Source organism: Parus major, chromosome 6 (assembly GCF_001522545.3).
Source record: "Parus major isolate Abel chromosome 6, Parus_major1.1, whole genome shotgun sequence".
Lineage (NCBI taxonomy): Eukaryota > Metazoa > Chordata > Aves > Passeriformes > Paridae > Parus > Parus major.
In genome coordinates, this window is record NC_031775.1 from 3,905,897 (window position 1) to 3,916,737 (window position 10,841).

At 38.9% G+C, this 10,841-nt stretch overlaps 1 long non-coding RNA gene across 1 annotated transcript in view; it reads right to left on the reverse strand.

Annotated features, from left to right (window-relative positions):
* Positions 1-8,541, reverse strand: part of LOC107206619 — a 12,779-nt gene extending 4,238 nt beyond the window's left edge. The window contains exon 1 of the long non-coding RNA XR_004498169.1: positions 8,447-8,541. This is a non-coding gene — a long non-coding RNA (uncharacterized LOC107206619). The remainder of the gene's footprint in view (positions 1-8,446) is intronic.
* Between the last annotated feature and the right edge of the window lie 2,300 nt (positions 8,542-10,841).

Sequence of the window (10,841 nt, forward strand, 5' to 3'; positions counted from 1 at the left end):
TTCTTTTCTTTTCTTTTCTTTTCTTTTCTTTTCTTTTCTTTTCTTTTCTTTTCTTTTCTTTTCTTTTCTTTTCTTTTCTTTTCTTTTCCTTTTTCTTTTTTATTGTTTTCTTTTTAAGTGGATTGCTATTTTTTGTAGCCATTACAAATCTACCTGTCATATCCAATTTACTGCATGGTTGGGTTTCTTTGCTGGACAAGTTTCTGGGTTGCCCATGTCAACTGTAAATAACAAGAGTATGCCAAGAACCTCAGAACCAAATCATCTCTGCTGCTAAAATCAAAAGACAGCAGAAAATGCAAACACCAGACACTAGTTCCTTGAGAAGGATATACTAAACTTCAAGAATTGTGTAAATGAAACATTAAGACTCTTGGTGCCTCAACTAAATATCTACTTACCTGCATACCAGGAGACACAATTTTATCCCTAGTTTTAAGTAACTATCACTATTCAGCTCACAAAGAAAAGCCTTTCACATTCATAATACAACACAAAGAGATAAATTATTCAACTTTTTTTAAAAAAAAGACATTTAAGAGGAACAGGCCAAAGGATGTCTGAACACATTTGCTGCTTTACCAAAGTTCATTAGTCCACTATAAATAGTAGGCTTAGATTGAATGGCCTACACCAGGAGCTCCTAAGAAGCAGCAAAGGGCTTCCTCAAGGCAGTCAAAATAAGCCATACCTCCTTTTCTAAACTCTTAAAATTAAAATAAGTTTTCAGGTATGTAGTCCAAAGTTTGTATGAAACTTCCATTACTGTTTTATATATTATATATATAGTGTAATATGTTAGATCCAGTTTATGCTCATATAAACTGTTTATATACTTATGAAGGAACATTTTTCAGAGATGGTGTTTCCATGAAGTGTATTGGATCCCTCCGATAAGGTTTTATACTATGTGAAGAAAACCGCTGATAGTACAGGATTTTTTTCTTACAAACCTTGGCACTGAAACACTAAGATGTTTCAAATATTGTGAGCATTTTTGGCTTTGATTTATCTGTAATGTTGTCACACCTGATATACAATGCCTATAAATAAGCAGTCTTTCAAAAAAACTCACTACAAAAAGAAAAATCATTCTCTTAATCTCCATGAAGTCTTGAAACAGCTAAATTGTGGCCAAAACATGGAAAGAGTAAGCAATTTCCTTTTAAACAGGTGTAACATTTCTCATTTTAAATTAATATCTCCAGCTCCTGCTACCATGGGAGAAGGAGCAAAAGGCAAGGGGCCCCTCTGGGCTTCACAGTAACAAATGGTAAGAGACCTTTCTGTTCTTATTTGCTGCTTCTCCGTAGTGAACAGCATCAATCCCTTTGCTCTTTCATAAAGAAGTTTTTCCATATCCCTAATCTTTCTTGTTACCCCTCCCTGCTTACTGTGCTTTAACCTGGCAGAAAAACCCATGATATGCTCCAAAACTAAGTGGAATAACTTGGAAGTGCCCATTTTACACCCTGAGAGCAGACACCTGCCCAGCATACAGAGAGATGTTCTTGCTTTCTGGTTTCCATCTCACAAATGGGTACTTTTGAGATAATTCAGTTCAGCATTATCAGATAAAGCCCTTTAGCCATGGCTATAAAGAACATGAGAAAAGATTCCTATAATGATGCCTGAATATCAAAAATCTGTGACATCATCCTCAATCCAAGGCAGTTAGAAGGAAAACCTGCACATGGCATCCTTCTCCTGCACCCCAAAATCTGCCTGGCTTTTCAGAGGCTTTTTCAGAGGGAGACAAGCAGAAGAGTTTCTGCCTGGCTGCAAGAAACCCAGTGATTTTTTAAATCTCAGTGTGGTGTCTTTCTGCACAAAATATTATGAAGCAATGTGAGGGACATTTTTTCCTGCTTTCACACCTATTTGATTTTCTTTGGTGCATTGGTGCACACCTAGAAGAACTGCCCTGAACAAGCTGATGCAGGAACATGAACACAGTAATGATTGACATGGATGCATCAACCTGCAAATGCACCAGTATGAGGAAAATGCAGAGCATTTTCAGTGACCATTTGAGGGAATAAACAGCAGAATGACATCATTAGAAACAGTATTTCCCAAATGCACAGGTACGAAAGGAATGGTCTTAAAGGCATTGACCACTGCAGCAGAGGAGGGAGAACAACATTAACATTTTGCATAATGACGAGTTTTTGAGGACTGTTGCCATAAGGCAGCTTAGCCCATTTGTGAGATAAGGGCAGCCTCTCGCCTTTGAAAAACCTCCTGCTGATAAAACCAAAAGTAGAAATCAAGGGGCTTAAAAGCACCCTGAAGTGCTTTACTGAACAGGGACAGGCTTGTGTGTGCCTAAATGCTTCACACAACCCTCGTTGTCATTGACAGGGACTGAAGAGTGCCAAAGTCCCTTAAATATCCACTTAGACATTTCCAACTAGTACACAGTGATTATATTCTAGATTAGCTCTCCAGACACAGTTCCTCATGTCTCAGGAGGAAAACTGGGAGCCAAACCCAGTGCCCAGAACTGGAAGAAGCTGCAGTCGTGCTTAGGTCATAACTTGATTTTTCAAAATGCCTTCTCAGTTTTTCCCCCCACCACTCCTCTGCTGCCATTGATTGAAACAAATGGATGGAAGGAGACAGACACAGGATCCTTTGGGACCTGGGCAGGTGATCCAAGCACTTTGCTTTTTGATCATTTAAAAAGGCAGTTTCTGTAGCCAAACATAAACAGAGAGGTCAAGAAGTAATGTGGTTGGGTATTTCTGAACTTGAGGTATCTGCTGTATGCTGTTATGCTTCCTACCTTATGTTTTAACAACATAGAATGGTTCAGACTGGAAGGGTTCTTAAAAATCAGCCACACAAACATTTTGGACACTATCATTGTTAATGATGCTTCACAATTAATTACATTTTTTTTGCTTTAAGCTTTTCATAATATTAAATGCTACCATGACTGTTTTAAAGAAGAGACCTCTGTATGAACAGTAGCTTCATTTAGGCAGAGATTACCTTCTCTGAATTTGTAAATAGATTAGATGATAAATATTAATAAGATTAGTCTATATGGGGATTAGAAGGATCTATGAATAATGTTGCCCTGTATAACTGAACACACAGACCTGTCAGGTTATTAGGGGAACCTGATTATGTCTGATGTACAAAACTCCAGAGAGTAAAATAATCAAACTGATTAATAAATGAAGTGGGGCAAAGTTATCTGTTCTAAGCTCCTTGCTCTGTTCCACCAAAGCCTGGCATCCCTAGCACCGACATGCACAGCCACCTCTTCCTCCAATGCAAACATTTCAGTTGTGTTTACCCCTGCTCAGCAAAGATGAACAAAATACAACACTGTGGGATAGGCCAGGCTGACATATGGCTCGAATACTTGTTCAGGGGAGTTATGACACAGGATCTTTCCCATGTGCTTCAGAAGGGTTATGTACAACTGCAGCAGAGCCAGAACAGGCTAATGCCAATGGCACCCATGCATGCAGACATTCCCTGAATCCCACCAACTCGGGCATTAAGTGACTCTCAAGGCTAGCAGTAAAAAAGACCACTACATATCTGTAGAAAACTGAGCAGTGTCTTAAGAAGATGTTTATTTCCTTTACAAGGTATTGACTGTTCAAGGAAACAATTAAAGTGTGCATGACTACAGCAGCAAGGAAAATCAGAATTTTCCATTATCTTTATAATGAATTTAATTTCCTGACCATGGTTTGGGTTTTTTATTTAATTTACTGACAGACACAATAGTCAGTGATGCCATCTTCATGTTTCTAAAAGCAAAGGAATTATGCCAGTTTTTCCATACTCTTTACCAGAGGCTGTTTATTAAGCATTTCCCTTCCAGGGACTTTATTTGCTACATGAAAGAAAATGAAAATGTAAACCTTGAGGGAAGAAAACAAAATAGGTAAGAAAAATGTTATGGTTTCAACTGCCATTAGCAATATCCTGGAATCTGAGCACTAGACCCGTAGCAATGGGAAGGTCTTTAAGCAACTAATTTTTTAATTTTTAAAAATTATTTATTTATTTATTTATTTATTTATTTATTTATTTATTTATTTATTTATATTTCTGAGATCCCTATACAAAGGTACAAAAGAGATCCTGCTTTGAAAGAAGTCTACCCTAAATGACCCCATTGTTTGCCTGTAGAAACCCTGTCTGGCTCGTTCCTGGTGGGTGTTGAATGACACAGATGAGGCCGAGAAGGCAATGGTGCCTTGCTGTGAATGCAGTTGTGGAATGATGAGAAGAGCACAGGGAGGAATGACTCAGAGACCTTTTTACAAATGAGACTTTTCACAGAGGGCCACAGAGTTCTCAGTGACCTGGGTCTTGATGGGGCAAGTGGGCTGCTGCACAGCCAGTCTGTTCCTGCAGAGCATACTTGGAGTATTTACCAGTAACCTTCTTCTACAGAATTATCCTGTAGACTCTACAGTATTAATATTGGTACTTTTCGCTTGTGCTTTTCATATCAGAAAATTAAATTCATAAAGCACTTCCACTTCATAATTGCTTGGTATCCTAATTTACCAATCTGCAAACATCTACAAAGGGTACTATGATCTCTGAATATAGCAAAAGGGGTTTGAGTATTTTAATAAAGGCCCACTTTGAGCTAAAACCAGGCAGTTTAGAGCCATTCAACAAAGTGCTACAGCTGTTACAGAAAAATAGAATAGCAGTGACAAACATGTGTGGCTTATGTTACTGAGGAGTCCTGTTGTGCACTGATCCTCTAAATTATATGCAGGAGTTGTCTCTACTCTTAGGTAACAGTGTTTGGATTTATAGGTGGTACTCTGAGGTCACAGGAAACTTTCTCATTGCTTGCTCCAAAATGTTAAAGCTGACTGGGAGAGGAGGAGTGAGGCAGGACACTGCTCATACCAGTCATGACCCAAACCACAGTGGGGGAGACTGTCATATTTTCTTCTCTTCAATCAAACTAGATAATTTCTTCTCATATTTTGGTAGCCTTATATAAAGTCCTTGAAGAAGTCTAAACCATCACACAGGAATTAAAGCTCTTTGGGATACATATCACATTTTCTCATTTACTTAGGCTTTGTAAGTGTTGGCTTGACTAGACTTCGGTCTTCATGGTGTTTTTGAATGTTACAGCAGCACAAACAGAAAATTATAACAGTCACTGCTCAAACATTGACTACAAAAGTAGAGGAATGGTAAAGTGAGACCCTGTGAGATGGGAAAAGCTACAACTCAAATTGAAAGAGTTCAATATTTCTGAGGATCCTGGCAGTTGCTGGATTCACAGAACGAGATGAAAAACCCCAAGCTGAATGAAGCAGGAAAGAGATGCAGCAAGACATCGAAATGAAACAGAAGCAGGAGGGAAAGAATTACACCAGTAATGTGGAGCAATGCCAGTGAAACTGAGAGAAGGCAGATCTCCCTTACTGAAACCATCATATACAGGTTCCATCATTCAGCCAACTTTGCTTCTAAGAAAAGAAGCTTTCTGTTCTTTATGTTTCTGGAAGAAGCTAAAACAGATTTCTGGGGATATGACTGCAAAGACTGAGGATAACTCAAAATTTGTTTTAAAACTTGCATGTCTCACCCTGGTCTGGCTGAAGTTTGTAGTAGCAGCTTCACTGGTCTCCCAAGTGCACAAATTTTATCCAGTGATAGAAGAATCGTCACTGAGCCCGGAACTGTAATGTCCTAAAAAGACCCATACCCTTCCTGAAGCAGGAGATCTGGGTCTAGAGGGCACTGTTCTGAACTGCACTGCCATGTTATGGAGAACATACAATCAAGGACAAGTGCTGCTGTGGTAACACCCTGCACAAACAGGATGTGGTGTTTGCCACTCTGCCCAGAGTCTTACAAAGACCTCCTGATGCAGATTGCTCAGGTTTCCATATCTGACATAATCTATGCTTTTCTGTCCCTCCTCATTCTGCTGAAATTTTGCTTATTTAAATACATTTATTGTATGCATAAGGCAAAATCCATTCAATCCCTCTCATTTTGAAGAGTGTGGGAAGAAAAAAGAGTCAAGAAATAGAAGAGTGGTCTGCTGGAATCTACTGAAAAGGAGGAATGATAAAGTGAAAGGACAAGCTGGCAGACACTAACATGCTTATTTTCATGAGTTTACTAAACTATATATATATATATATTTTACAGACAATAACACAAATATATAATATAGTAGAAAATTACTTGATAAGGTATGAACTTACCACAAATCACCCACACATGTCTGAGTGCAGGCTCCTCCTAATCTCAGCCAATAGCTTTCAGCATCAGGGTCAAAAGTCAAGAACCCAGAAACCTGAGGGGGGACCTTTATATAAATTCCTGCTTCCAAGTGTGAGCTGGGAAATGTTCCCAGGTCCCTGGTCAGTCAGGAGATGCTGTAACCTCTGAGAGTTACCTGACCTATTGCTAGGAGCCAAAACTAGAAAAGATGCTAGCCAGGCTGAGGCAGTCAGGTAGAACAGTGGGTGTCAGGGAGCAACAAGGTGTCATGAAATAAAAACCTCACAAAAACAGTTTAAACCAGGCAAGCCTGAACAATTCCAGGCTGCAGTCAGGGAAAAAAGCAGTTAGTCTGCTTCAGCAGATGAAGGTGCATTGGAAGTGCAGTGTGTACAAAAGAATCAGCAATGTCTGCTACTTTATCTGCCATGGTAAAATCTACTGCTGCCCTCCAGGGTAAATCTTTTTGCCAAGTTAATTTGAGCATGCAAGCACAGCAGATGAACCTATTGCCAGGGACAGAGGGGTTAATTTTCCTTGGATTTCTAGGCATAAGCTGAGCTCAAGTGGTGACAGAGCTGACCCAGTCTGAGCTCTGGACGCTGCACGCCGAGCACCAGCACAAAGCCCACCTGTGCAAGTGCTCCCAGAGCACCCTCCAGCACTGGGGTTTTGCTTATTTTCCAGCTGGAGAGCTGGAATAAAGGATTTTATAGAGATCCCCACCCATCTAACATGATTCTGTTGCTGACAGCCAAAGCCAAGCAGCAGAATACAAATCAGAAATGAGGAGAGGACAGAAGAGATGTAATTTTTATTTTTTTCTTGAGTCTTAGGCCTAATGTTAGAAATCCAGACCTTTCTCAGAAGGTAGTGACTCCATGTCAGAAAACTGACTGCACATTTTTATAACAGCCATCCCACAGGAGGATGCCACAGTTTTCATCACTCTTATCACTTCTCATCCTTTCCACTCATTTCTGCTTTGCTGCCAAGGGAGCAGGTGAATAAATTAGTTCCATTTTCAAACTCAGGCTGTGTAATTTTTCTTGAGAGTGTTAGTTCCTAATAGTATTTTCCTTTTTGTGATACCACTATCAATTTCTGTCCCAATTCTGAAATCAGAGAGATACGGAGAAGCACTCTTTACTGAAATGAATGAAGCAACAAAGATGTATAATCCCAATCAAGCCCATTAAATAAAGAAGATCGAATTTGGTCTTTCCTCTGTCCCTTCTGAATACAAGGTACCAAATGGAGGATTTGGAGTGTCTAAAGAAAAGTTTGGTTCAATTGCAGCCCTGGAAGAGTTTATGGCATACAAGAAGTCAATTGTACTCTGACACTCACAGATGTGGATTTCAACCTTCTGTTTGCAGATCACTGGGGTTCACCTGACTATTTTCAAAAGATTCATTAAACTTTAAAAAATAGTTAAGGAAAGCAAGCAGAGAAGGTGTGGAAGAATAGGTACAAATCAAATCAGGGGTATGTACAAACCAAAACAGCTCAACAATTACTTATTAATTCTATTACCTCATTTTTTTTCACAATTTCTGTAAAGGTAGCAGCTATAAGCAACACAAATATAAATATAAATATAAATATAAATATAAATATAAATATAAATATAAATATAAATATAAATATAAATATAAATATAAATATAAATANAATATAAATATAAATATAAATATAAATATAAATATAAATATAAATATAAATATAAATATAAATATAAATATAAATATAAATATAAATAATATATTTCTATATCTTTATATTATTTATGTCTATTTATTCTGCTGTTGTTTTTTGTTTTTTGAAGCAGGCATATTTCTAACCCATGGGACAGCAGTGTGGCAGTCATCCAGAGTGAGATCCAGTAAGGATGATTGCAGCACATAGCCACAAGCACTGCAGCAGCTGGATATCATAAAGCCATGCAGAGTTAAATTAATCCCTAGCCTGGAAAAAAAAATGTTCAGCAGTCAGGAGATGTAGTGTGGAGTCACTGCCAAATCCTATTCTCCAAGATGCCATTCCACCCAATTCCAGTGATTCCTCATGACTTTCCTCCACATTCACTCTGCCAGATCAGGGATCAACACTGACTTTTCAGACCTCATCCAGTTCATAGTTTAAGCATAACATGGGTAACAAATTTACTGCCAGAGGCCAACACAGAAGAAGAGATCTTTCTCACCTCATTCTGTCAAATAAATCTCTAGAGGAGATTTCCTGCTGCAGTGTTTTCAGATCAGAGGCCATCAGGAGCAGCTTTTGTGTGGTTGTGGTATATTGGGGAAGCTGCACATAGAGAAATAACCAGAAAAGAAAGCATAACTTCAAAACTTAACATAAAGCATAAAACCAGTCCACCAAGGCGGTGTTGCCTTGGTTTGGCTCTGTGTGTGTTTTTTGAGATGGCTTTTAATAAATATTTCTCAGGAGTTACATGTAAACCTTCCACCACAAATGGAAATTAGATTTTTTAAAAACTGAAATTATTACTCTACTCTCTGTAATAAAGCTGCTATGCCAGATTTATGACTGGACTAAAGCCCATCCTTTGAAGAAAAGTTGTAATATAAGGACCTTCACCAACAACATTAGTTTTTCTCTGAAGCTATGTGGCCCAGAAGGCTAAAACCAGTTTCAGTCCAAATCTCTATCACGTGTATCTTTACACATTAAAAATAGGTTTTCTGCACAACTCTATTTGTATTTCTTTGCAGATATGCAAATTCATTAAAAAGCAGATGGAGTCTGACTCTGCTTTCCACAGTGAATGTTTCATTACAATTTTAGTACAGATCAAACTCTGAAAAAATCTCCAACCCCTTCAAATATTGCTCATGTTTCCCTGTCACCAACTCTGAGGAAGTTTTGGATCATTTTTTTATGCAATCAGTGCTTTTTATGCTGTCAAATGTGATGACAGCATAGCTCCATTGATGATACTTGCTGAGGGGTGGTACAAGATTTGATTTACCAAGGCAGACACATTCCTATCACATACCCACCTGCAATCAGAAGAAGCAGTAAGAGAATATTCCAGAATCTTTCCCAAACCACACAAACAGCAAGCAACAGGAGACAGAAGGTAAATGTGTTGTGAAACTTTGTTCACAAACCCAATATAATCCCTCAGCCAAAGCAGCATTAGACACTCCAACTGAAGTCTAAAGAGCAGTTTGGCATCTAACCCTGAGATAGACCTGCAGGGCAAAATCCATTTCCGTGGGTAGCACCCACTCAGAGAGCTCATATGACTCCTGCTCCTGCGTCTATGCAATGAAGCCAGGGCTCACCTCCACTCATTTTTTTTCAAAGGTAATGTGGAAATTAGACAAGTTCACAAGGAAAAACCATCCGAAATGCACATTTTCATCAGGCTGTGACTGTCATTACATTGCCAAGAAACTTGAGCTTTCAAGCAGCATCAGTAGCACCTGTTGGAACAGCAAAGGTATTGGCAAGGCTGATGCCAAAATATTTTTCTTTTTATATATATTTTAGATATTTGTAGCTCTGTAGACTACTATTGCACAATCATATAGTTTCTTAAGCTAAGTCCAGTACTTTGTTAGACAAAACACATTGCTGAAATCTTATTCTAATCTTGTTTCTTCAGTAAACCAACAACATTCCCATGTATGTAGACATAAACAATGTGGTGCTAGAATCAAGGAGGCTTCAATAGGGGTCCGAACCAAGAGGGGAATTGCTTCATTAACTGTACTTCAAACTGGGGATTCTTGTCAATTATGCTAATTTGCTAAATGTATAAAAGTGCTGAAGCCCTATATCACATGTGCACTCTGCCATAAGCATACCTGGAGGACCTTCAATAAACGGTAACCACTTTTCATCATTTTAATCTTGTCTGGCTTGTGATTTTAGGGTTGAAAAGGCATCAAGGCTACAGGCAGCTTCTTATGGTACAAAGACAGTGATATGAGCAAAATTATGGGGTTTGCCAGTCACATTCAGACTCTGCATCTTGTATGACCTTGCACGGAGGTAGCCAGCCCCCATGGGAAATGCCATGGGACAACCTGTAATGGAGCATGAGAATGATGACTGTGACATGCCAGGGAAATGCAGGGAAAATGAGCTGGGTTTGGAAGAATTATGTACACCTGTATCCTGGTTTAGGGCAAATTTTGGGAGGAAAACTCCAGGAAGCAGATTTCAGTGGCCCCTCCCCCAACCAGTTCAGGAGATAATCTCCATGGAGAACAGTGGAAAAAACTTTATTTAACAAGCAAAGTGCTCACAAACATGAGAAAATTAATAATATTAAACAATAAAACCTCCTGTTGCTCTGAAGAGATGGCAAATTCAGAAACTCCTTCAGTGGTTCAGAAAGAGTCCTTTTGTGGGGTGTGTCCCAGTTTGCTCAATCTCTTTCAGTCCCTCTGTGGCTGGGACCTGACATCCAGGCCTCAGATGGAAGGCAGGCAGCTGGGCAACTGTCCTGGTATACTGGACTGGAGAGAAGCCAAACAGTTCCAGAATAAAACAGTCCTGGAAAAAACTTTCTAGCTATAGCTAATGAGGAAAACCATAAAAAAAAACTCAAGGAAAACTCCCCA